Source organism: Chinchilla lanigera, unplaced genomic scaffold (genome assembly GCF_000276665.1).
Source record: "Chinchilla lanigera isolate Chin_1 unplaced genomic scaffold, ChiLan1.0 scaffold00050, whole genome shotgun sequence".
Taxonomy (NCBI): Eukaryota; Metazoa; Chordata; class Mammalia; order Rodentia; family Chinchillidae; genus Chinchilla; species Chinchilla lanigera.
The window spans coordinates 11,416,874-11,442,655 of NW_004955451.1; the positions used below are offsets into that span (position 1 = coordinate 11,416,874).

At 45.5% G+C, this 25,782-nt stretch overlaps 1 pseudogene; it reads left to right on the top strand.

Annotated features, from left to right (window-relative positions):
- The first annotated feature begins 731 nt into the window (after positions 1-731).
- Positions 732-25,480, top strand: LOC102012050 (annotated as a pseudogene).
- The last annotated feature ends 302 nt before the right edge of the window (positions 25,481-25,782 follow it).

Genomic DNA, 25,782 nt, shown 5'->3' on the forward strand with positions numbered 1-25,782 from the left:
GCTGGAGGAAGAAGACAGACTGCCTGGTCTGATGGGAGCAGCTCAAGGCTCTGTCTTCAGGGTGCCCTTGGTCTGAGGGGAGCCAGGACGCAGGCCCTGCTTTCCAAGGGCGGCCAGTCCCCAGGTCAGCCCGTTTATACCCTTCCAGTCTGCGTCTTCCTGGAGCTGGAACCCCATCAGGACAGGGCCTCCATCCTGTCTCCCAGCGTTTTCAGCACTTGCTGGTGCAGACCAGGAACTGGACACATGTCCTGCAATAGTGGACAAGCTGGGAGAGAGCACCAGACCCGAAAGCCCAGGGCAGAGAGGTGGTGGTGGACATTGAAAGTCCCTTTTTATGATGTGGCCGCTTGCCTTGAGCCTGCTGTCCCCCTGGCCACCCTCCCAGGTTACCTGCTGCCCATAGCTATGGGCTGCTGCCTAATCTGGGCCTCTCCCACCCCTACACCTTCCCGCACCACACTCTCCTCCCGCACTTGCCCCTGACCGGGTCCAGCCGGGCCCCCCAGCTTCACGCAGTCACCTCCTCCAGGAAGCCCCCGGCTCCCTCTGATGGGTCTAAGCACCCACCGCTGGGCCCCAGCTTCCCGCTTCACTGGCCTTGGGCTCTTTGCTGCTCCCTCCTTTGGCCGCAAGCCCCCAGGGGCCTGGCCGCCCTGGAGCTGTCCTGAGCCCAGCACCTTGTGGGCCTTAGCTGCAGGAAGGGAGGCGCTTGGGGACAGGGTGGTGGCATGGCCACTCTCTGCCCAGCCTCTGGGAGCTCCGGGTGAGTCTGGGGAGAGGCTTGGTGGTTGTTATGGGGGAGGAAGATCTCAGGGGCCATCAAGGGCCGCCAGGAGCTGAGTGGGGTGGGGGTGGACAGAGTGTCCCTTGGGCGACGTTGCGCCTGCAGGGCAGAGAGAAAGCGAAATGTAAGAGAGGCCAGGGAAGAGAGGGGCAGAGGGAGGCAAAAGCTTCTTGGTCACTGGACCACATGCCCCTCCTCTGGCCCCAGCCTGGTAACCCCGGCCTCTGACATGGCTAGCCCCGCCTCCCCTTGTCCTGGGGGCCGCAGTGGCTCTGGTCCAGTCCTTCTCCGGCTACTTGCAGGTCAGGCCTTCGTTATGTTTCCCTGGATCTGGGCCCAGCCTCCTCTCCGGGCGTCCTCCAAGGCACCCCCGCCTATCCAGCCCCCTCGTGGGCATCCCAGCTGGATGTCACCCGGACACCAGAGCCACCCAGCTCCCCAGTGTACTACCAGGAGCCAGCGTCAGGGACCCCTGGCTCTCAGCGCTGTGGCACCAGTCACCAGGTCATGTGGCTCTGTCCCTTCCATCTCTGTCCACCTGGCCACCTCTTTCCAACAGAGCAGAGGCCACCATGGGCCGCGGCCAGGCCTGGGGCAGAGAGGAGCGGCACTGTGAGCACGGATCCAGGAGACTTGAAGGGGAGGACAGGACGCAAACGGCTCCCCACCTGGACCTGGGAGGGGCGGCGGGAAGAGGAGGTTGCGGGCCTGGGGACGGGGCGGAACCCTAGGCTGAGGTTGGTTGGGCTGGCACCGCTCACCCTCCAGAAGTTTACCTCCCAGGGGATGCAGAGAATTCCCAGGGCTCCAGCTCCTGGCCTCGTGGCTGCGGGGAGGAGCTCTGTGTCCCTGGAGCGGCAAGGTTGCCTGCTACCTGCATCTTCAGCGGCAGCCTGGGGTCAGATGGGACGGCACACCCTGGTTCCAAGCCATGTTGGGGAGAAGGCTGCTGCCCCCGAGTCCGTGGAAAGCCCCCAAGGGAGGTCTTCTTCAAGAAGTTGTTTTCTACCTTTAAAACTCGCAGACATGTACTTCCTTCCCCTGCTCTGTCCTTGTGTGATTATTGTTGTTCTTTGTTTTATTTTGTTTTCGAGAGTCTCACTATGCAGTTCAGGCTGGCCTTGAACTCACTGTGTAGCCCACGCTAGCCTTGAACTTGCAGTGATCCTCCTGCCTCCGCCTCCCGAGCGCTGGGATGACAGGCATGTGCCGCCACGCCCGGCTGTCCTTGTAGGTTTTAATATCAAAATAAGGCTCGTACTCACTCACCCTTGGAGAAAGCCGGCTGCTATGGGCTAACGTAGCCCCGAGCTGTCGTTGCCCCACTTCCTGGGTCTGGTTCTGCCCCACACAACCCCATGGCGGCTAAGCGGTCCAGGAAATGGGGCCGTGAGCCCGGCAGCCTCGACGGCAGCCTCGACTGCAGACAGTGGCCACGGTGATGCCGAGCAGGGTGTGAAGACATAATGATTCACACTTGGAGTCTTAAATGCCAAGCTGGATGCTGGCACGGGGCCCCTCCCTAGACTCCTCTGGGACAGCAGAAGCAGGAGGAATCAGCCCCTCAACAGGGCCCCCGCAGCTTCCTGGGAGCGGGCCAGGGGTTGGGGTCCACGCCGCGGCTGCCCCCTCCCCGGAGAGGAAAGGGTGAGCTCATACTCGGCCCAGGCAGAGCCGGCGGGTAGGAGACATAATTAAAATGCCAGAGGTTAGGAGGTGAAGTTACAATGGAAAGAATGAAGCCTAGCGCTGCCGCCGCTGCCGGCTGCCTCTCCCACCCCACTCCCTCTGCCAAGCCCACATTTGATTTTTATTTCGGGAGCCGCCAGCGCAGCACTGGGAGGGAGCCGAGGCCTCAGTCCGCACGCCCTGCCACGTCCGGAGCTGGGGCCGTGCGGGGGCGGCTCCCGCGGCCAGAGGAGGAGCTGGGGGTTCCCGGCCGTGCTCGGGGATGGGGTGCCAGGGCAGGGTGGCACGTGGGCAGGGAGTGGGCTTGGGAGGCAGGGAGCAGAGGCTGGAAGGAATAAAAGCTATTACTCTTGGAGCGCATCGGCCTTTCCCCCCACCTCGTGCTTTTGGAGCTGTGGAGGAAAAGCACCCTGTCCTTCCTGCTCCCTTGCTTGGCCAGGTCTTCCAGTGCCCTCTGACCCGTGCATGTATGTGGAAGGCTTCTAACCCTGGTCTTGTTCCCCACTACCTGCTGTGTGACCCAGGGAAAGTCACTAGCCCTCTCTGGACCTCAGTCATCTCCAGGAAATGGTAAGGTTGGTAAGATAAACAGCCTCACACAGCTCTGCAGAGGTGTCCCCCTGCCAAGCACAGTCTTCTCTCGTCTGCCCTTTCTGGGGACAGGGGAAGTCAGGGCTGCTGCTGCCCCCTCCCCTGCAGCACTGGAGCCCCCCTCTTGCAGACGGGAGCTGTGGGGCCAACTCCCATTGTCCCGCTCTCAGCTTTCTCCCTGCCCATAATGTAGTCCAGATGGTTCGCCACCGTTGGAAAGCCGAGGCAGCAGATTCCAGGGAAAGTGGTTGGGCTCCTCTCTCTACCGTGGAGGGGGCCGGGGGAATGGAGTATGGGGGGACGCTAGCTCCACGAAGAGGGGTGGGTGGAGGGAGACCTCAGAGGCATCTCACGGCCAAATAAGGGGCTGGGGACAGCAGGAGAGACGGCAGGGCTGGGCCATCGAGGCAAGCAGGAGAGACGGCAGGGCTGGGCCATCGAGGCAAGAGGACTTCTGGGATTCCTGCGAGGCTCTGCCTGACTGCTGGGGCCCAGACTCCGGGCAGGGAGAGTACTGCTGTCCTGTGTGTCCAGCTACTGGGAAGAGCTCGATGCCCCTGGTTCAAATCTCTGCTCTGTCACTGTGATGGGGTGCTTGACTTCTGGGAGCCTCAGTTTTTTTGCCTGCAAAATGGGTTGGCTCAAGCTGCTCTTGGGTTGTGCAGGAGACAAGGGAGAACATAAAGGGTTTTCCCACCCTGGGGTGTTTGGGGAGAACCTTGTGGTGTCCTAGGACACAGCTTGTCTCTTCCTTAGGCCTCAGCCCTGTGAACGCAGAGACCCCGTCCTAGGTCAGCTTGATGTCCCTCCTGGGCAGCGTCCCAGTGTCCTCAAGGGCTCCCAACGGACTTGAAGTCACCCTTGTGAGACTGTTCTGGTGACAGGGCCGGGAGGGATGTGCTGTGGGCCCTGCCCCAGCCCAAGCTGGATGGCGGGACTCCGGCCCCAGCCACGTCGAGAGAAGCTGGGGGGCTGGCGAGGGGCAGGCAGGAGGGCGGCAGTCTCCCCTTGACTCCCCAGCCGGGACAGCCTCCGGCCACGCTCGACACCGCCTCAGCTGTACAAGAGGAGCACTTCGATTTTTCCAGCAGGCGGCCCAAGAGCAGAAAGAGAAACAAATCCGTGGCGCTGCAGCTTTGGCCTGCCCGTGCTGAGCCCTCAGCCCCATCCCTGTGGGCCAGGACCTGAGTCGAAGAGGAGGCAAGGGCGACCCTCGCCGCCCGTCCCCAACACAGGGGCAAATCTGTGGCTCCCCGCCCCAGCCCCACGGAAGCCTGAGCAGAGGCAGCGCCTCCCGGGCCGCGCTCCCAGGCTTGCTGCTGGGGGAAGGGACAGGGTGGGGTAGAGACACAGTCACGGCTCTCTGAGGTCGCTGACCAGACCCGCCCAGACGGGGTCCTTATCCCCCACAGCACCCCCCACGCCCCTCACACCTGGGCTACCCCTGTGTGCAATGACCCCACCTCTGGCCGCTCTTAGGACCCAGAAGGTGCCCCGGGAGGCAGGCAGCTCCACCCCACCCCACCCTACCCCAGGAGCACACACTCCTGACAAGGAAGCTCATCCTCTCATCCCCCAGCCTGTGCGGTGGCGTCCCCTCCTGTCCCAAGCCCACCCTCTGCCAGGGCCACAGTCTCACCCTCCTGCCTCTGCCACCTACTATCCCGTTTCCCCTTGCAGCCCACACTTGCTGAACTTCCGTGCTACCCACCCGCAGACTCACCCTGGCGTCCCCCACCTCCTTACACACCCAGATCACCCTCTGGCTGTCTCTTCCCCTCCCAGCTGCGCTGTGGGTAAGAGTGGTCTCTATTTCTGTCCTCCCCGGTGCCCTGGGGAGAACCACACCTGATAGTAAGGGCAAAATGGGTCTAGATCAGCTCTGTTTTGTTGAGATAATTACCTGTCTTCTGTCTGGCCGCCGGAAGGAAATTAAATTTTCTGAAAGAACACAGCACCAACCAGAGACTGTAGGGCCCACCCCGTGTAATGTCCAACACTCAGTAAAAATGACCAGACACTTCTTTCTTGTTCTTTTCCTGCTTTTCTCTTCTGCTTTTTCTCCTCTCCTTCTCCATCTCTTCTTTCTCTTCTTTACTTCTCATTCTCTTCTCCTCACTCCCTTCCCTCTCCTGTCCTTCCTCCCTCTCCCTTCTTGCCAGAATCAGTTCAGCACAGAAGCCCTGGGTGTGGGGACCGAGACCAGGCACCCCACAGCCTGCACAGAGGAGGGCGCCGTGTGGCGGGTGGCCCAGTGCAGCCGCAGAGAGCTGAAGCAGGGGCGGTGTGGGGTGGGGCCGATGGCAGGGGGACATTGGCTAAATAAAGGGGGACAGCCCCGGAAGTAAATGTGATCCCCTCAGCACGGTGCGCTAGGGTTTTCACCGCTGATGGTGAGTGTTATAAATACGGGAAAGGAGAAAACGAGTGAACTTTGCAGAGTCCCCATCCACAGTCTCATCCACGGGGATCCGAGCTGGAGGCCTTGGAGAGCACTTGTGTGTATTTCCGGGGCTCGTCTACCTACAGGCCCTGGGCACAGTGACATCTGAAAAAGAATGAGCCGCAGCTACCTCGCAAGCCTTTGTTCCTCAATGCCACCGTCCACCGAGGGAACCAGGGCTCCTTGGGAGATGGCTGATTATGGGGTTAGGGCCAGAGAAGTACAAGGCAAGCCTGCATCATCTTGTGACAAAGCAAAGAAATCCTTGGATACGATTAAATGAAATTACTGTGTGACTCAGCAGTTGCACCCCTAAGTATACCCAAGGGAAATGAAAACACAAAAACTTGTACATGAACATACAAGTGTGGATAGTGTAACACTATTCATATTAGTGAAAGAGTAGGAGCAAGTCAGATGTCCAGTGAGTGATACAATGGAATGCTACTCAGCCATAAAAAAGGAATGGAGCTGGGCGTGGTGGCGCATGCCAGTAATCCCAGCACTCGGGAGGCTGAGGCAGGTGGATTGTTGCGAGTTTGAGACCAGCCTGGGCTACAAAGTGAGCTCAAGGACAGCCTGAACTGCATAGTGAGACCCTGTCTCAAAAAAACAAAAAAAAAAAAAAAAAAAAAAGTAGTAGTTGTACATTAAGCATGAAGTAATGTGCAATATTAAACAGTACTTATACAATCTCTATGGGCCTCAAAAATATTATATAACTGAAAGAGGTTAATCACAAAAGCCTGTCTATTGTATGATTCCGTTTATATGAAACAGCAAGAACGTAATGCTTTATAGAGACAGAGAATAGATTAGTGATTGTTAGGGCCAAAGTGGGCATAGAGAAATGAGGGGATGATATTTCAAGTTGAAAGTGTTCTAAAATTAGCTGGTGTGGTGGTGCATGCCTGTAATCCCAAAACCCAGGAGACTGAGTCAGGACAATCACAATCACTGAGGCCAGCCTAGGGTACCTAGGGAATTTGAGGCCAGCCTGGACTACATAGTAAGATCCTGTCTCAACAGTAAGTATTTTGAAATTGGGGTGAATGGGACATGTCTCTGAATATACTTTGTTATGGTTTATATCTAGATGTCCTCCTAAAGCCTCATGGCGTCATAGGCGGGACCTTCGGAAGGTGATTGGATTTAGGTGGTATAGCTGACTTGCTCCTAGGAGGTAGGAGCAGGCAGGTCACTGCGGGTGTGTTACATCTCCCTTCTTCATTCTCCTTTGACCCTCTTCCTGCTTCCTGTCCACCACTGTGTGAGCAGCTCTCCTCCGCCAGGTCCCTCTGCCACACTGCCTGCCTTGGAGCAGCCAATTGCGGACAGAAACCTCTATAAACTGAGCCAAAGTAAACACTTCATCCTTGAAGCTGTGGGTGTCGGGTAGTATGTCTCAGCAACGAGAAAGTGACTAAGACATACTTAAAACCATTGAATCGTATACTTGAAATGGGTGAACTGCGTGGTAGTCCTCAATAAAGCTGTTCCTCATTTCTCTTTAAAAGAAGTACTCAAAGAATGATGGAGACCTGTCAAAAAGAAGCCAGCTAGTAAGGGCTTCCCTGGGCTGGATCTGGACACTTCAGCCTCATTAAAAGACTGAAACGATGGAATGCTGTCATCCCGAACCCATGCTCACACCACAGCACTATGAGCCTATTTGCTGCCGTTTCCTTTACCCAGGACACCATATCTGGCCGTCAGCTGACAAAAATAACAAGGCATACTAAAAGGCAAGAGACAGTATTTGAAGAGAAAAAAGAAGAACCAGGCTGAGATATAGGAAGGATTTGGGTATTATCTATTCAGGAATTTAAAGCAGCTGTGATTAATAAGGTAAGGACTCCAATCAATAAACTAGACAATATGCAGAAAAGGTTGACAATGCAAATAGAGAGATGGAAATTGTAAGGGGAAAAATAAAAAGAAATGCTAAACATAAAGAACAGTGTGACAGGGTTATAGCTCAGTGGCACAGCACCTCTCTGGCAAGTATGAGGTCCTGAATTCGATTCCCAGTACCCCCTCTCCCTCCTAAAAAACAGTGGGACACAAGGTAGTGACTATAATCTCAAGACTAGGGAAGCTGGACAACACAGCAAGACCTTGTCTCAAAAAGCCAACCAACTGACCAACCAAACAAACAAGGAAATCCAATACAAACAGGCAATAAAAACAACAAAAACAGTGCAACAGAAATGATGTGACTGATTTTGATAGGATCATAAGTAGATTAGACACAGCTCAGGAAGGACTGTCTAGCTTGAGGACATGTCAACAGAAACTTTCCAGAGAGAAAAGAGCAAAGAGGGAAAAGACTGCAAAACAAAACGGAACAAGCCGGGAGTGGTGGAGCACACCTGTAATCCCAGCACTCAGGAGGCTGAGGCAGGAGGGTCATTGAGAGTTTGAGGCCAACACGGGCTACAAAGTGAGTTCCAGACCAGCCTGAACTGTATAGTGAGACCCTGTCTCAAAAAGACAAACAAACAAACAAAGAGAACAGAACAAAAGCCCAAAACTGAACATCCAAGAACAGTGGGACAACTGAAAGGATGTCCTTGCCCATAGAGAGAATAGCAAAAGGAAAAGAACGGAAGGGTCAGAAGCAATAATGACTGAGAATTTCCCCCAAATTGAGGTGAGACACCAAAATATAGATTTAGGGAGCTCAGAGATGAAATGGGGGAAAACCGTACACCAAAGAGTGTGTCTTTGTTTTTGTTTTTTGAGGCAGGGTCTCACTGTGCAGTTCAGGCTGTCCTTGAACTCACTATGTAGCCCAGTCTGGCCTTGAACTCACAGGGATCCTCCTGCCTCAGCTTCCCAAGTGCTGGGATTACAGGTGTGTGCCACCACACCTGGCCCAAGAGCCATGAATAGCAAACTAGAAAACCACTAAAAACAAAGCAAATAAACAAAAAATAAGAAGTACAACCAAGAAGCTAAAAAGGAGAGAAAATGAAATCATACAAAATACTTAGTTAAAACAAACAAACAAAAAACAGAAAAAGAGTAAAAGACAAAAGTGGGAATAAAGAACAAGGGCAATGAACTGAAAAGGCAAAAAATACGGTAGATATTAATCCAATCAGGTTGGAAATCACTTTAAAAAATCTGTGGCCTAAATACACCAAGTAAAAGACAGAAATTATCAAAATTGTTCAAAAAACATGATCCAACTGTATGCTGTTTACAAGCAATCTGCTTTAATAATAGGGATAAATATATATTCAAAGTAAATTGATGGAGAAAGCAAAATGTATCATGCTAATACTAATCAAAAGAAAGTGGCAGTAGCTTTTCCTTTTGTTTTTGAGACAGTATCTCACTATGCAGGTCAGGTTGGCTTTGAATTCACTGTATAGCCCAAGCTGGCCTGGAACTCACAGTGATCCTCCTATCTCAGCCTCACCAGAGCTGGGATTACAGGCATGTGCCACCACACCTGGCTGACAGTATCTATGTTCTTTTTTTTTCTTTCTTTCTTTTTCATTTGTGTGTGTTTTTTTGAGACAGGGTCTCACTATGTAGCCCAGGTTGGCCTCAAACTCACTGAGATCCTCCTGCCTCAGCCTTTTGAGTGCTGGGATGACAGGCGAGTGCCACCACACGCGGTAGCTCTGTTGATTTCTGAGAGAACAGTTTTCAGGGTAATAAACACGATCAGGATAAAGAGGAGCGTTACATATGATAAAAAATGTCAATTCCCAAGGAAGCTCCAAAAATCCTTAATGTGGGCCAAAGATACAGCTCAGCAGTACAAACACTTGCCTGGCAAGTGTAAGGTCCTGAGTTGGATTCCCAATAAAAAAAAAATAATTAAAAAAAAAAAAGCCCACAAAAAAAACCCCACAAAAAACGTGTGTCACGGTTTAGATGTAAAATGTGCCCGGCAAGAGTCTCACGTTTGGAGGTGGGGTACGGTTAGAAGGGGAGGTCACTGGCGTGTGACTTGGAAGGGTGCATTCTCGGCCCTGGCTCCGCCCCTTTCTCTCTGCTTTCTGCTCCCCCACTTCCGCATTTCTATCCTGGAGCCAGCCAACCACGGACTGCGGCCACTGAACTGTGAGCCAATATAAACCCTCCTCCTTTAAGTTGCTAGTATGCGGTGTTTTGTGCCAGCGATGGGGAAGTGACTAATACAATGTGTATGCGTGTAATAAGAGCATCAGAACAAGTGAAACAAAACCCGGGAGAGTGCAAGGAGAAACATAAATCACAACTAGAGTTAGACACTGCGCACCCCTCCATCAGCAATGGAAGGACCCAGCGGCCAAAAAATCAGGATGTGGATAGTTAGGTTCAACAGCGCGATCCATCAGCAGGATATAATGCGCATTTATAGACTGGTTTATTCAACACAGCGTAAGAAATCTTCTTCCTCCTTTTGCGGGAGTACCAGAAATTGAATGCAGGACCTTGCACTTGCCAGGCGGGCTTTGTGCCGCTGAGCTCTACCTCCAGCCCAGGAAACATTCTTTTCAAGCTCATCGGAAACATTCACTAAGACTGACCACATCTTGGGGCATTCACTACACATCAGCAAATCTAACAGAATTAAGCATACAATGTCTGCTCTAAAACCAGGCGGAATTAAACTAGAAATCAATAAAATAAAGATAGCTTGTGATCGCTTTGGCGGCACAGATACTAAAATAAAGATAATTAGGAAATCCAAAATACTTAGAGATTAAACAGCACATATCCAAAAAATGTAGGTCACAGAATAAATCTCAATAGCAAATTTAAAATATTTTAATTAAATTAAAATAAAACTCATTAAATTATGGGATGCAATGAAAACAATAGCTGGGGGAAAAATATGTAACACTGAACACATGTTAGAAAAGAACCAAGACCTAAGATTGCTAACTTGGAGTTAGGGCCAAACTAACTCCAAAGTAAGTATAAAGAAAGAAATAACAGAAATTAGAGCAGGAATCAATGGAATTGAAAACAAGAAATCAACAACAAAAGCTGCTTTGAAAACATCAATATAATCCATAAGCATCTAGCAAGAACAAGAAGGCAGACATAAATTATTAATGTTAGAAATGGAAGAGATGATATCACTATGGTCTCATTGACATTAAAAGTACAATAAAGAAATACAGTAAAATCTTGGGTTGCAAGTAAATTGTTCCACAAGACAAGCAAACATTTCTAATAAATTTTAACTTTTTTTTTTTTTTTTCTTTTTGAGACAGGGTCTCGCTCTGCAGTTCAGACTGGCCTTGAGCTCACTTTGTAGCCCAGGCTGGTCTCAAACTCACAATGATCCTCCTGCCTCAACCTCCCGAGTGCTGGTATTACAGGTGTGCGCCACCACGCCCGGCATAAATTTTAACTTAATAAATGAGTGATGTCCTGCCGTACGAGTGGTATGTGAGGCCGAGGGTCACATGATCACAACTGAGCCACTGGTTCTTATCTCTCTCATTGTGGAACTGAATGCAGTGTCACATTTCCATGAATCCCTCAAGAGGCGGCAAAAGCAAGTCTCACTGGATAGGTTCCTTGTTACAGCTGCACAAAAGGAAAAAGTTTCCATTGCACCAACAGATAGCAGTGACTCCGTCAGTGATGGTGAGAGACACCCTGCGGAGTAACCCTCCTCTCTCTTGTCTCCCTTGCACCAGCCAGGAAGATTTTCAAAGGCAAGTGTGGGTTAACTTGCTTTTCTTTATATTTTGTATTTTCTTTCTTACTTTGTATTATATTATAGTATTGTAATCATTTTTTATATGTATAATTTTGGGTTGTGGAATGAATCATCTGAGTTTCTATGATGTCTTATGGGGAAATTCTCTTTGATTTACAAGTACTTTGGATTACAAGCATGTTTCTGGAATGTATTATGTTCGCAAACCAAGGTTTTACTGTATTATGAACCACTCCATGCCCACAAATGTGATAACCTGGATGCAGTGGGCTAATTTCTTGAAAGACATAATCTGCCAAAACTCACACAAGAAGAAATAGACCATTGAATGGGACTGTATGGGAGCTGGGGATCTAGCTCAGCAGCACAGTGCCTGCCTAGCAAGCGCAAGGTCATGAGTTCGGTTCCTGGTACTGGAAAAAACTCCACCACCCTCCACCCCCCCCAAAAATGGGACTGTATGTATAAATAAATTGAATCAATGTTTAATAACCTCTAAAATTTAAAACACCAGACCTAGAAGTGTTCACAGATGAGTTCTAGTATTCTTTACAATCTCTTTTGGAAGCAGAAGCAGAGGAGATACTTCCTAACTCAGCCTATGAGGCAGTCCTTAACCTAATACTAAAAATAGGCAAGGACACTGAGAGAAGGAAGCTACAGAGCAATATTCCTCATGAATACAGATTTTGAAAACAGCAAAATATCGGCAAATCAGCAAAATATTAGCAAATCAAATCCAGCAATGTATGAAAGAATCCTATACCACCACCAAAGGGCTTATCCCAGAAGCAAAAATCTGGTTCAGTATGTGAAAAACCAATTAATATAATCTAATTTAACAGGCTAAAGAAGAAAAATCATCTGACCATATCGGGAAATGCAGAAAAAGCATTTGATGAAATCCAACACCCACGAATTGACTTAAAAATAAAACTCTCAGCAAACCACAATAGAAGGGAATCTCCTCAACTTGATATGGAGTATCTACAAAAATCCCACAGCTAACATCATCTCCTCTCCCTCTCTCTCTCTCTCTCTCTCTCTCTCTCAGTATGTGTAGGGGTATGTGTGTAGTATTGAGGATTGAACCCAGGACATTTACACTGAGCTATATCCCCAGCACTTTTTATTTTTTATTTTGAGACAGAATCACTTTTTATTTTTTATTTTGAGACAAAATCTTACTAAACCACCAAATTGCCCAGGCTGGGTTTGAACTTATTATTTTCCTGCCTCAGCCTCCCTGAGTGCTGGGATTACAGGCATGCACCATCACGCTAGGCTCTAACATCTTTCTTTACGATGAAAATGAGGAACTTTTCCCCTATGACCAAGAACAAAACAAGGATATCTCCTCTCATTCATTTCCAACATGGTACTGGCATTCCCAGCTAGTGCAAAGAGAAGAAAAAAGGATATTGATTGGGCAGGAATAAATAAAACTGTCTGTGTTTAGAAGACATGATTATCTATATAGAATATAGAAAAGAATTGACAATAAAATCTGGAACTAATAGAACAAAGTGTATTTACAAAAGTCAACTGCTTTCCTATAAATCAGAAACAAACAAGTAGAATTTGAAGTAAAGAACACAATACCTTTCACATTAAAATCCTCCCTAATTAAAAAAAAAAAGAATCCCCCCAAATTAAATACTTAGATATAAGTCTAACAAACTGTGTTCAGTATTTATGTCAGAATAACTATGAAAACTGCATGAAAGCCAGCTAGGTGCAGTGGCACACACCTGTAATCCTAGCACAGGAGGATTGCTATGAGTTCGAGGCAGGCCTGAGGTACATAGTGAGTCCAAAGCCAGCCTGAACGGCAATGTGAGACCCTGTCTCAAAAAACAAACAACAACAACAGAAAAACAAGACTGAAAAACCCTGGTTGAAAGAAGTCAAAGAACTAAATAAATGGAGAGCTAATCCATGTTCATGGATAGGAAGACTCAATATGTATTGTCAAGATGTAAATTCTCCCCTGGTTGACATATAGATTTAATGAAATTCAGATAAAATACTCAGTAAGTTATTCTTGCGATATTCCTTTTTGTGGGGCAGTACTGGAGACCAAACCCAGGGCTAGATAAGTGCTGTATCACTGAGCTACATCCCCAGCCATTATTATGTGGATGTTGACTAACAGCTTCTAAGGTTTATGCAGAAAAGCAAAAGACCCAGAATAGACAAATAATCTTGGAGGAGGACAAAGTCAGAGGACTGACCCTGTACAACCACAAACATTATTGCCAAACACAGTAATCAAGATAATGTAGAACTGGCATGAGGATAGATAATAGATCAATGGAACAGAATAGAGGTCCAGAAGCAGCTCCACAAAAACATGGTTGACTTATTTTTAATAAAATAGTAAAATCAATAAAACGTATAGAAGATAGTCGCTTCAACAGATGGTGCTGCAACAAAGTGGAAATCCATCTGCAAAGGATAAATCTAAGCACAGACCTTACACCTTCCACAAAAAATAGTTCAAAATAGACTGTAGACCTAAATGTAAAATAAAAAATTATATATCTTCTACACATAGAAGCTAACATAGGAGAAAATCTCAACCTCGGATATGGTAATCAACTTCTAGATACAATTCCAGAGGCAGGAGCCACAAAAGAAAGACTCTATAAACTGGATTCAATTAAATATTTAAAAACTCCTGCATTGTGAAAGATACTGTCAAGATAATGAATGACATGCCACAGGCTAGGAGAAAAATATTTACCAAAGACATATCTGATAAAGGCTCTTATCCAAATCATACAAAGAACTCTGAAAGCTCAACAATAAGAACACAAGTAATCCAATTTTGAAATGGGCAAAGGATCCAAACAGACACCTCATCAGGGAAGCTGTGCAGATGTCAAATAACCAGATGAAAAGATGCCAACCTCATACGTCAGCAGATAATTGCAGACATATTACTACACACTTATTAGAATGGCTAAAATCCAAAACACTTAATGTTGGCATGGGTAAGGAACAGAAACTCTCATTCACTGCTGCTGGGAATGCAAAGCGATACAGCCACTTTGGAAGATGGTTTGTAGTTTCTCGCAAAACTAAACATACTGTTGCTGCATGACCCAACAATGTGCTCCTTATTTACCCAGATGAGTTGAAAAGTTACTTCTACAGAAAAATCTGCCCATGCATGTTTATAGCAGCTTTATCTGTGCTTGCCAGAAGTTGGAAGCAACTAAGATGTCCTTCTGTAGCTAAATGGATAAATAAGTTGTGGTACATCCAGGCAATGGAAATATTACTCAGTGCTGAAAAAGAATGAACTGCCAAGCCATGAAGAGAATGAAGGAAATGTAAATGCAATTTTCTAAGTGAAATAAATCAATTTAAAACAGCTGCATATGTCTGATTCCCACGATAGGATTGTCTTAGTTACTTTCTAATTGCTGATACACCACTTCAGGCAGGAGAAGTTTATTTTGATTCATACTTTGTAGAAGTTTGAGTCTGTAGTTAGCTGGTTCCAGGACAGGACGCCATGACAGATGGGCATGGCCAACAGGAAGTAGAGAAAGTTTAAGGGAGGAGCCGGAAAGTTCAGATAAACATACCCACAGTGGCCCACCTCTTCTGACCAGACCACATTCCCTCTTTTTTTTTTTTTTTGAAACAAGGTCTTGCTTTGTAGTCCAGGCTGGCCTTGAACTTACCATGTCACCCAGGCTGACCTTGAACTTGTGTTGATCCTCCTGCCTCAGCCTCTACAGTGCTGGGATTACAGGTATGCACCACCATGCTCGGCTAGGCTACAGCTCTTAACAACAAGTCAGCTATAGCGCCCCATAATTGAATCAAATTTCAAAAATGCCACCTTTGAGCTCACGAGGGTTAGAGGGGATGACTAGACATAAACCATAAACAGAACATTCTGGAAAAGGCAAAACTAAGGAGACAGGTAAAGGATCATTGATTGCCAGAGGGAAAGAGGGGAAGAGATGAATAAGCAGAGAAGAAAGGGATTTTTGTATACTCTGTGTGAAGCTACAGTGTTGGAGGTTTGCTACATGCATTTATTTGTCAAGACGCATGGGATATGCAGCACTAAGAATGAACCCTATGGTACACCACGGACTTTGGGTGATAAAGATATGTCGATGTAGGTTCGTCATTTCCAATGATGCGCCACTCAGTGTGAGATTTCCACAGCCAGAAACACTGCGTGCCTTTAGGGGCAGGTGATACACAGGATACCTGTGTATCTTCTGCTCAGGTTTGCTGTGAACCTAACATACAAATGTGCTCTAACATATAAAGCCATTTTTCAAATGACTAAAAGGGACTTTAAGCGATTCTACAATCAAATTTAGCAGATGATTCTTGGCAATATCTTTGATAGGAAAATACAAAACAAAGCTTTTGAAACAAATGTGGAAATTTTGATTGGGTAATTGATAATGTGCAATTATTTTTAGTTTTTTGTTTGTTTGTTTGTTTTGTTTTTCTTCCGGTACCGGGAATCGAACTCACGACCTTGTGCTAGCCAGGCAGGCGCTGTGCCGCTGAGCTAAATCCCCAGGCTGACAAGTTTAATTTTATAATGAAGATAACAGAGATGAGTTCCTTTCCTTTTTTTCTCAGCTGGAGATCAAACGTAGGCTCCTGAGCATGCTAGGCAAGTGCTCTACTCCTGAGATATTCTAAGACCAATCAAAGGCTGGGAATGTAACTCAAGGGTAGAGTACTGGCCTAGCATATATAAAGCTGGGGTTTAATCCCCAGATTCCCAGGCAAACAAACAAACAAGTCAGTCACAACCACTGAGAGAGTTCATCATCAGGAAACCAGCATTAAAACCTGCACTGCTTGTCATCCTAGCACTCAGGACCCGGAGAGTGGAGGATTGTGAGTTCAAGACCAACCTGAGCAACTTAGTTCCAGGCCAGCCTAGACTACATAATGAGACCTTGTTAAGAAGGAAGAAAGGAAGGAAGGGAAAGAGAGACAGAGAAAGAGAGAGAGAGAGAGAGAGAGAGAGAGAGAGAGAGAGAGAGAGAGTCAGTTTTTCAAGCACAAGGAAAGTGATCCCAGAGAGAAACAAGAAGAAATAAAAACCTTCAAAACGAATGTGTAGGCAGCCTCCAAATTGGTCCCCATTGGTCCTGCCTCCTGGTGTTCACACTCTCCTGTATTTCTCTTCAACAATGCTGCACTATTAGTCTGAACTCACTATGTAGTTGAGGCTGGCCTCAAATTCATGGTGATTCTCCTGCCTCAGCCTCCTGAGTGTTAAGGGATTACAGATGTGTGCCAGGATGAGATGGTTAATTTTTAAAAAAAACACCGTGACTAAGTTTTTCAGAAGACCTGTAGTCTAATATTTACTAGAAGAATTGTATCAGTAACTAAACATCTCCCTAAAAAGTAAACTTCATTGTCCAATGACAATGACTGGAATATTGGATTCTTTCAAATATTAGAAAAAGAAATAACACAAGCTTTACACAAACCCTTACAGAGGAAAAAAAAAAAAAGAACCCTTTCTAACTTTTTGGATGAGGGCAGCATAACCTTGCTATTAAAACCAAACTAGGATATTATGAGAAAGGACAATTACAGAGCAATTTCTGTGCAGACATAGACACAAAATCATAAACAAAATTATAGCAAATAAAATCCAGGGTTATATAAAATGGTGATGCAGCACGACAAATGTTAACTCATTCCAGGAATGTGAGTTTGGGTTCATGTTTGAAAACCAGTTACATAATTCACTACACTGAATTACAAAGAGTGAAATCATATTTGTTGTTGTTGTTGTTGTTTTGTTGTCTGGTATGGGGAATCAAACTCACAACCTTGCGCTTGCCAGGCAGGTGCTGTGCCACTGAGCTAAATCCCCAGCCCTTGAAATCATATTTTAATAGATGTTTAAAAGCATTTGATAAAAATTCAACATTTATCCATGATAGTAGTCATTAGCAAGATACAAATAAAGGGAAATTTTCTTAGACTGGATATCTATCTATCTCTCATTCTCTATCTATCTATCTATCTATCTATCTACCTACCTACCTATCTATCTCACTACTTCAATATTGCATGGAAGGTCCTAGCCAGTGCAATAAGACCAGAAAAAAGAAATAAAATGTAGAAGATTTGAAAAACTGTGCCAATTTATTGATGACATGAGTAAATATAAAGGAAAAAATTGAAACTATAGATATACTTTGGACTATTAAATTTATGAGGTTGCTGGAAACAAGACCAAAATACAAAAATCACTAATGTTTCTGTGGGTTGGCAATATCAACTACAAAATATTTTATCATGGACAACGGCATCTTTTTTTTTGTCTTTTCTTTTTCTGAGACAGGATCTTACTATGCAGTTCAGGCTGACCTTGAGTTCACTTTGTAGCCCAGGCTGGTCTCAAACTTGCAATAATTCTCCTGCCTCAGCCTCTCGAGTGCTGGGATTGTAGGTGTGTGCCACCAAGCCTGGCCTACAACAGCATCTTTTAATATTAAAAAACCCACAAAAGTCTAGGAGTAAATCTGACAAAATATGCTTGTGGTTCTACACAGAAAACTATACAATACTAACCAGGTATGGTGACACACATCTGTAAATCCAGCACCCTGGGAGGCTGAGTCAGGAGAATTGTAACTTCAAGCTCAGACTGGGTAATCTAGTGACTTAGCAAGACTTTGTCTCAAAATAAAAAATTAAAACAGCTAGGGATGTAGCTCAGTGTGAAGGATCTGGGTCCAATCCCTAGTACTGCAAAAACAAACAAACAAAAGAGACTACAGAATAAATATTATTGAGAGGAAAATAAAATTGCTATGGTTTGATTGTGAAATATCCCCAAAAGGCTCACATGTTGAAGGCTTGGTCCTGAGTGCAGCAATGTTCTGAGGTGAGGCCTGCAGGGCAGTGATGGGATCACACAGGCTCTGACCTCCATAGATTGATTCACTTTTGATGGGTTAAGGGAAGTGATGGATATTTAGACACTGGACCTAGTTGAAAGGAGTAGATCGTTGAAGGCATGCCCTTGGGGACTGTATCTTTTACCAGTCTCTCTCTCTTTGTCTATCTCCCTCTCTCTCTCTGTCTCTGTCTCTCTCTGTCTCTGTCTCTGTCTCTGTCTCTCTCTCTCTCTCTCTCTCTCTGTCTCTCTCTCTTTCTTGGCTGTCTCCTCTTCCACAGGCTCCTTTTGTTGTGATGTTCTGCCTCATCTCAGACCCAAAGTCATGGTGCCAGTGGACCATGAACTGAAACCTCTGAAATCATGAACCAAAACAAACCTTTCCTCCTTTAAGTCATTTTCCTCAGGTACTTTGTCACAGTGATGGAATGCTAACACATAGACCTTTAAACACAAATCCATAGAGATATGCTGTGTACATGGATTGTTAATATTATAAAAGGCTCATTTCTTTCCCTAACAGATCTACCAATGCAATAAAACCACATTCACCGCTTGTAGGAGTGGAAATGTGCAATCTCTTTGGGGAAATAATTTTATATTTCCTCCATAGTATAAATATAATGTTACCATGTGACCAGCAAGTCTAATCCTAGGTATATATCCAAGAGAAATGAAAATATATGTCTGCATAACAACCTGCATCTGAATATTTGCAGTGGCATTATTCATAATATTTAAAATGGGGAAACAGTGGATGAATAGATAAATAAATGTGGTCTGTCCCTACAACAAAATATTATTCAGCAATAGAAGTGAGTGAAGTCCTCATACTTGGCACAGCCTGGATGAACGTTGCAAACATCACGCTAACATGAAAGAAGCTGGTCACAAAAGATCATATATCATAACCCCATTAGTATAAAGATATATAAAGATAGAATTAGTGATTGTCTAGGTTTGGAGTGGGAAGAGACAGAATGAACACTGAGTGTGATCTTGCATGCTTATAATCTCAGTACTCTGGGAGGCTGAAGTAGGAGGATCACAAGTTTGAACCTACCTTGGGCAATTTAGCAACACAGGGAGACTCGTCCCAAAATTTTTTTTTTTGCTTTTGTTTGTGGTTTTTTTCCGGTACCAGGAATCGAACTCATGACCTTGCGCTTGCCAGGCAGGCGCTGTGGTGCTGAGCTAAATCTCCAGCCCCCTCGTCCCAAAATTTAAAAAATAATATTAGGGCTGGAGATGTAGCTCAGTTGAAGGCCCTGGGTTTAATCCTCATACACACACACACACACACACACACACACACACATATATATATAATAAAATGGATTGTGGTCATGGTTACATAACTCTGCAAATGAATTAAAATGCACTGAGTCATACATTATTTAAATGGGTGAATTATGTGATGTGTGGCTTATATCTTAATAATTTTTTTTGTACTTGTTGTTTTGACACAAGGTCTCACTCTGTAGTTCAAGTTGGCCTTGAACTCACTATGTAGCCCAGGTTAGCCTCAAACTCACAGCGACCCTCCTGCCTCAGGCTCCCAAGTGCTGGGGATTGCAGGTACTGCCATTATGCCCAGCAATATATATAGATATATATATATATTTTTTGGTTTTTCTCCGGTACTGGGAACTGAACTCACGACCTTGCGCTTGCCAGGCAGGCGCTTTTTGCCACTGAGCTAAATCCCCAGCCCCCCAGCAATATATTTTTAAAAATAAGAAGTTTCTGAAATTTTTTTGTGAATGTGGGCAGGGATTGACAGGCTGGCCATAATGTTTATAATGAAATGCAAAAAGTCCAAAGTAACTACCTGTTAGTAAGACTTATTACAAAGCTACAATAAAATAACTGTTAGGATTGACCATAAATGGGACAGGGCAGAATCTAGAAACAGACCTGTCTGTATGGTGCAATGAAATGATGTGGTCAAAAGAAAGATCTTTTCAATAAATGACAGCTGATACATGTATTTTATGTTTTGGCCAAGCTGAGGATCAAACCCAGCACTCAAGCATGGTAGACAAGTGCCCTACTACTGAGCTCCATCCCTAGCTGGTATTGGATAAGTTTGACATCCATGCTGGAAAAAATTAACTTTGACTACTACATCACAATGTATAGAAAAATTAATCCTCAGTGGATGATTAATTCAAATGTAAAGGAAAGTGGAAATATGCCTTCAGAATTCTGCCGGAATGTGATCATTATGTGTATCTAAAATGTACCAATAAAATCTGATTAAAAAAAAAACCAAATAAGCAAAAAAAGAATTCTGCAGGAAAATTGCTTGTCCTATAGAATTATCCTTGGTAATTTCAGAAATTATACCTGCTTTGCATACCTTCTGCAAGGTGAACGCCTAAAAAATAAGAGAGTAAAACAAGGAAGAGAAAGACGTGGGCTTCAGGAAATGAGGGACTCAGCTCTGGGAGACAGAAGATGGTGAGAGAGATTCCAGAAGGGGGATTATTCATGTGAGCTGAAGAACAACCAGGACTGGGGTGGGTCAAAAGTACGCAAGAGAGATTGCTTCAAGAAGGGGAAACTGGGCCGGGCGTGGTGGTGCATGCTTATAATCCCAGCAATCTGGAGGCAGAGGCAGGAGGATTGCCTCCAATTTGAAGCCAACCTGGGCTACAAAATGAATTCAAGGCCAGCCTGAAGCGCATAGTGAGACCCTGTCTCAAAAAGACAAAAAAAAAAAGGGGCGGGGGGACTGACAGAAGCTGATACCTCTGGGCATTCTGATAGCAGATTTGAGCAACCAAGGTTAAAAGAGTGGTAATTACATAGAAAATGAAATAAACCTTAGCATCAACAAAACCAGATAACTATTAACTCCAGGAGAACAAAAAAGCAGAAGTGATCATAACATACTGCACAACTCGGAGAAGAAGCACAATTACATAGTCATGGTGAGTGACTGGCCTAACCAAGATGGTCTTATAACCGTGGGAATCTGGGGGACTGGAAGTGACTGCCCGTAGCAGAGGAGAGGCATTAGAAAGAATTAAACCCTCATCTTCCATGTTGGGAAATCAAGAGCTATTGCTCAAAACTGAAAACAACAAAAGCAAGAAAAGTGTGTTGTTTAGAAGCATAGAGAATATCTGGAAAAAGAAAGTCAGCTGGTCAAGTTGAAAATCTCTGGCTCTAGGGAGGAAGAAATAAATATGAAGGAGGGTGGGACTGGAGATTTTATTTACATACCTTGTAGAGTCTTGGCCTCTCAAACCATGTACATATGCCTTTGGTAAAAATTAAAACTACATTAAAAAGGGGGGTTTCTCTCAGCCGGGCATGGTGGCGCACACCTTAATGCCAGCACTTGGGATGCTGAGGCAGGAGGATCGCAGCAAGTTCACGGCCCGCCTGAATAACATAGTGAGACCCTGTCCCAAAAGTAAATAAATAAATAAAATAACAATAAAAAGGATCTCTCTGTGTTCCCCAGGCTGACCTTGAATTCTTCGGCTTAAGTGGTCTGCCTACCTCAGCATCCCAAATAGCTATACCACGACACCTAGCTTAAAAACAATGTGACTAGCAAAAATGAATAAATAAATAAATAAGGATTTTGAAGAAAACAGTGGAGACTAACAAGAGAACAAATCCATGATTTGGAATTAGACAATTCTTAAGCAAAACACATACATACATAAACACAACTAACCGCAAGGAAAAGTTGCACAAATTGGATTTTGATAAAATTAAGGCTTTCTATTCATTAAAAGACATCACTGAAGTTGGAGTAGTGGCTCAAGCCTGTAATCTCAGCTACTGGGAGCCTGACACAGAGGGATGGAAAGTTGGAGTTCAGGCTGCGCAATTTAGAGAAACCCCATCTCCAATTAAAATAAAAATGGCTGCATGTAGCTCACTTATCTATCATATGTAAAACCCTATTAAACGTAAAGCTTAGAATATGTAATATATGTAACACGTCAATGGTAGTACACTTACCTATCATATGTAAAGCCCTGGGTTGAATTGCTAGTACAAAAAAAAATCATGGCGCAAATAGACAACCTAGGGAGGGAAATATTTTCAAAATTTTTATGTGACAAGCAACTCATATCCAGATATATTAAAACTATCCAACAAAATAAGAGAAAAAAATAGATGACACACTTTTAAAAAACTAGGCAAGTGATTTAATATTTTTCTCATGAAAGAAGATATCTTAATGAGTAAGGAACTATAAGAGAAGCTATGCCACATAGTTAACATAGCAGAGAAATGCAAGTGAATGCAAAGGAATGAGAGATCACTATACACTCCCAAGAATGGTTAACATTTTTTCAATCAGATTTTATTAGAACATTGTAGATATACATAATAATCACATTCACATAGAGAATTTGTACCTGTGCATGATATAACTTTTTTTTCTCCATTCCCCTACCCTTCCTTCAAGCCCTCCTCTTTTACATTTACAAAAGTTTTATTTCCATGTTTTCCTTCTTCTTTTTTACGGTTCCTTTCTTTCCTTTTCCCCTCCCTTCTCTCTTGTTCTCCTCCCCATGTAAGCATTTTCTTTGTGTTTCACAGTACCAATTATATATTTTGGTCCTTACTTACATTTTTGATTTCTCACACCAGAGAAACCATGCAGTATTTGCACATGTGTGTCTGATTTATTTCACTTGAGAGTATGGACTCAAGGTGCATCCATTTTTCTAGAAAGGTCTCAGCATATCCTTCATTATGGTCCAACCTGAATGTGAGCAGCTCAGTCCAATATGGTGGGGCCCAAATTAGAACAACAACAACAAAACAATGAAGACAGAAAAATGAGAGGAGGAGGAAACCCAGCGGTACCCGCTCTCCACTCTCCTGTTTCTTAGCTGCCACAAAGTGATCATGGGCTGAAACCTCTGCGGCCGGAGCCAAAATAAACCTTTCTTTGTCTGAGTTGTTACCCTCAAGTATTTTGTCACAGCAATGGAAAAGTGGCAAATGGAGAAAATTGGTTCCAGGGGGAGGGTTTCTTCTGTGACTATGCTGGTGGTGTGGCTCAGAAGCCTCCAGAACTGGTGCAGGAGGACTTTGGAAAGATTTGCAGATGTTGGAAAGAGACTTTGGAAAGAGAAGCCCTAAGATGCTGTAAGTGGAGCTTGGCGAACAATTCTGGTGTGAGCTCAGAGGACCAGAAAACTGACAGAAGGTGACAGCAGAGGCTGTATTTGTGAGGTTTCCGGTAAGAATAAAGACTCTACTGGAAATCAGGCTAGGTCCATTCTTGTTCCATTCGGACAAAGGTCTTGTCTGTATTTCGCCCGTGCCCTGAGAAAAGGAGGTTGAGTTTTAAAATGACTGACTAGCAGCAAGAGGGGATGCATGGTGCGGGGGACCAAGGCGGGGCTTTGCAAAGAACCATAGGGTGCAGCGCCCATCAAGAAGCTGCTCACCTTAGGGTTCTTTTTTTTGAAATTCCGCAGGGCCCAACGGCTCGTGGAGCAGGGAAGTGGAGCGGGATAATCGCGGCTGCGGATGGTGGCTGCGCTCGTACATGGGTGAAGGATCTCGGGGGTCTCAACTCCCGGCTGACTGGGGCATCTGCCATAAGAAGTGAGGTGGTGGCGGAGGAGTCCATAGTATGTCTCCAGAAAGCTCTACATCACCTTCGGGTAACATGGGAATTAATCGGGATTCGAGAGAACCGGCGCTGACAGAGAACCGAGGTTGTAAAGAAACACATCAAGGATCTCCTGGATATGATGACTGCTGAAGCGAACTTGAAGGAAACGTTTCTCAGAAGCATATCCATCTGCCAGAAAGAGCTGAACACCCTGTGCAGTGAGTTACACAGCGAGCCGTTTCAGGAAGAAGAGGAAGGAGCAACTATCCTGCAGCTAGAAAAAGATTTGAGCGCTCAGGTGGAATTAATGCAAAAATAGAAAAAGGAGAGGAAATAGAACTGAAACTACTTCAAAAACAAGACTGAGGAGTTCTTTGCCTGCCCCAGTACGACGCTGACAGCACCTGCGTTCCCACCTTAGCAGAGTTAAACCAGTTCAGACAACACTTGGTAACTCTGAGGGCAAGAAAGGCCTCTAGCCATAAGGAATCTGTCAACTTGAAGAGACAGATCATAGTACGTATGGAAGAATTAGATCACACTCCAGCACAAGCTTCAAAAGAGATGTGGTGTGTGAGGATGAAGATGCCTTTTGTTTGTCTTTGGAGAATATTACAACATTGCAAAAGTCGCTACAGCAGCTGGAAATGAGAAGGTCACAAAACGAAGCAGTGTGTGAGAGGCTGTGTGCTCAGATCCGAGAGCTCTGCGACAGGCTGAAAATACCTGAGGAAAAGAGAAGCTGCGGCCATGAGTATAACTGGGGCAAAAGCCAAAGTCAGAAGAGAGCTACAATTAGGAAACTGAGTGGAAGACTTGAAAGTGTAAAACATGAAGAAAGTAACTGAGGCAATTCCAGTGGAGCTAGCTCGGCACTGGGACTGAAGTTTTTATACCCAAGAGCAGAAACCAGCTTTTGCTCCCATTCTGCTGAGGACTACACAGAAAGCCTGGTGCAGCTGCATGTGGCTGAGAGTGGGTAGTTTAAAAAAACCTGCTATGAAGCTCTCAAGGAGTTCTTTGAAGATGTCCAGAAGTGGGAAGAGAACTGGAGGCTTTTCTCAGAATTTGCGAGACAAGCTTCAGCTCCAAATCAATTTACAAACCAAGGAGGAAATCTAAAAGAAGAAAAGCAACGAGCAAAAAGTCCGGAAAACAGGGGCTGGGGATTTAGCTCAGTGGCACTGCGCCTGCCTGGCAAGCACAAGGTCGTGAGTTCGATTCCCGGTACCGGAAAAACAAAAAACAAAAAACAAACAAACAAAAAAACTCCAGAAAACACTCCCTAACCTGGAAGAGAAGTTGAAGGCGTAGACTGAAATGTGGCAACAGGAGTGGTCAGTGGCATTTCTGATGAATGGGCAGAAATTCATGGGGTATGTGATAGAACAATGGGAGACCCCTAGACTGGAGAGACAGCCAAGCAGGAAAGGCGACTGACAAACAAGAACAGATAGAGACAGAGATACTGCATGGCAGGGCTGCCCAGAGGCCAGCGAGCGGGAAGTTCTAGCTCTCAGCATGCCTGCAAAGTATGCAAGCTAAACACCACCACCAAGCCCAATGCTGCAGCCAATAGCAGCTTTCGTCCTGCCTTTGGGGGGAAAACCTACCTCTCCCCCATTTCTTGACTTCCTCCTTCTGACAGCAAGCCACTAGTCACTCCCACCTGTTCAGGAAAGAAAATTCCCCATGCCGACAGAGTTGGAGCCAACAAGGAGAACCCAGGGCTCAGTGGCAGCTTCCTGAGAACTTTCCAAGGCTTCCAAATCTGATGAGCTACTTCTTAAATCTTCAGTTCAACCAGCATCCAATCATGAGAAGCTCTGACCAGGCAACCAGCTGCACTTCATGATATAGGGGGCTGGAATTTTTCTTTAGTTTAACTCAAGAAACATCTTAAAACTTAGTTTTAAGTAAGTACGAATATTAGAATCTGGGACCTAATTTCCTCCTCTACCCGGTAACTACTTGGTGAAGCATGATCCAGGGCTTGTTGCATTTCACTGCAGTGTAGGAAATTGACTGACTATGCCCAGTCTTGGGGTATGGGTGGTAAGTTTGGTTTGTATACTTG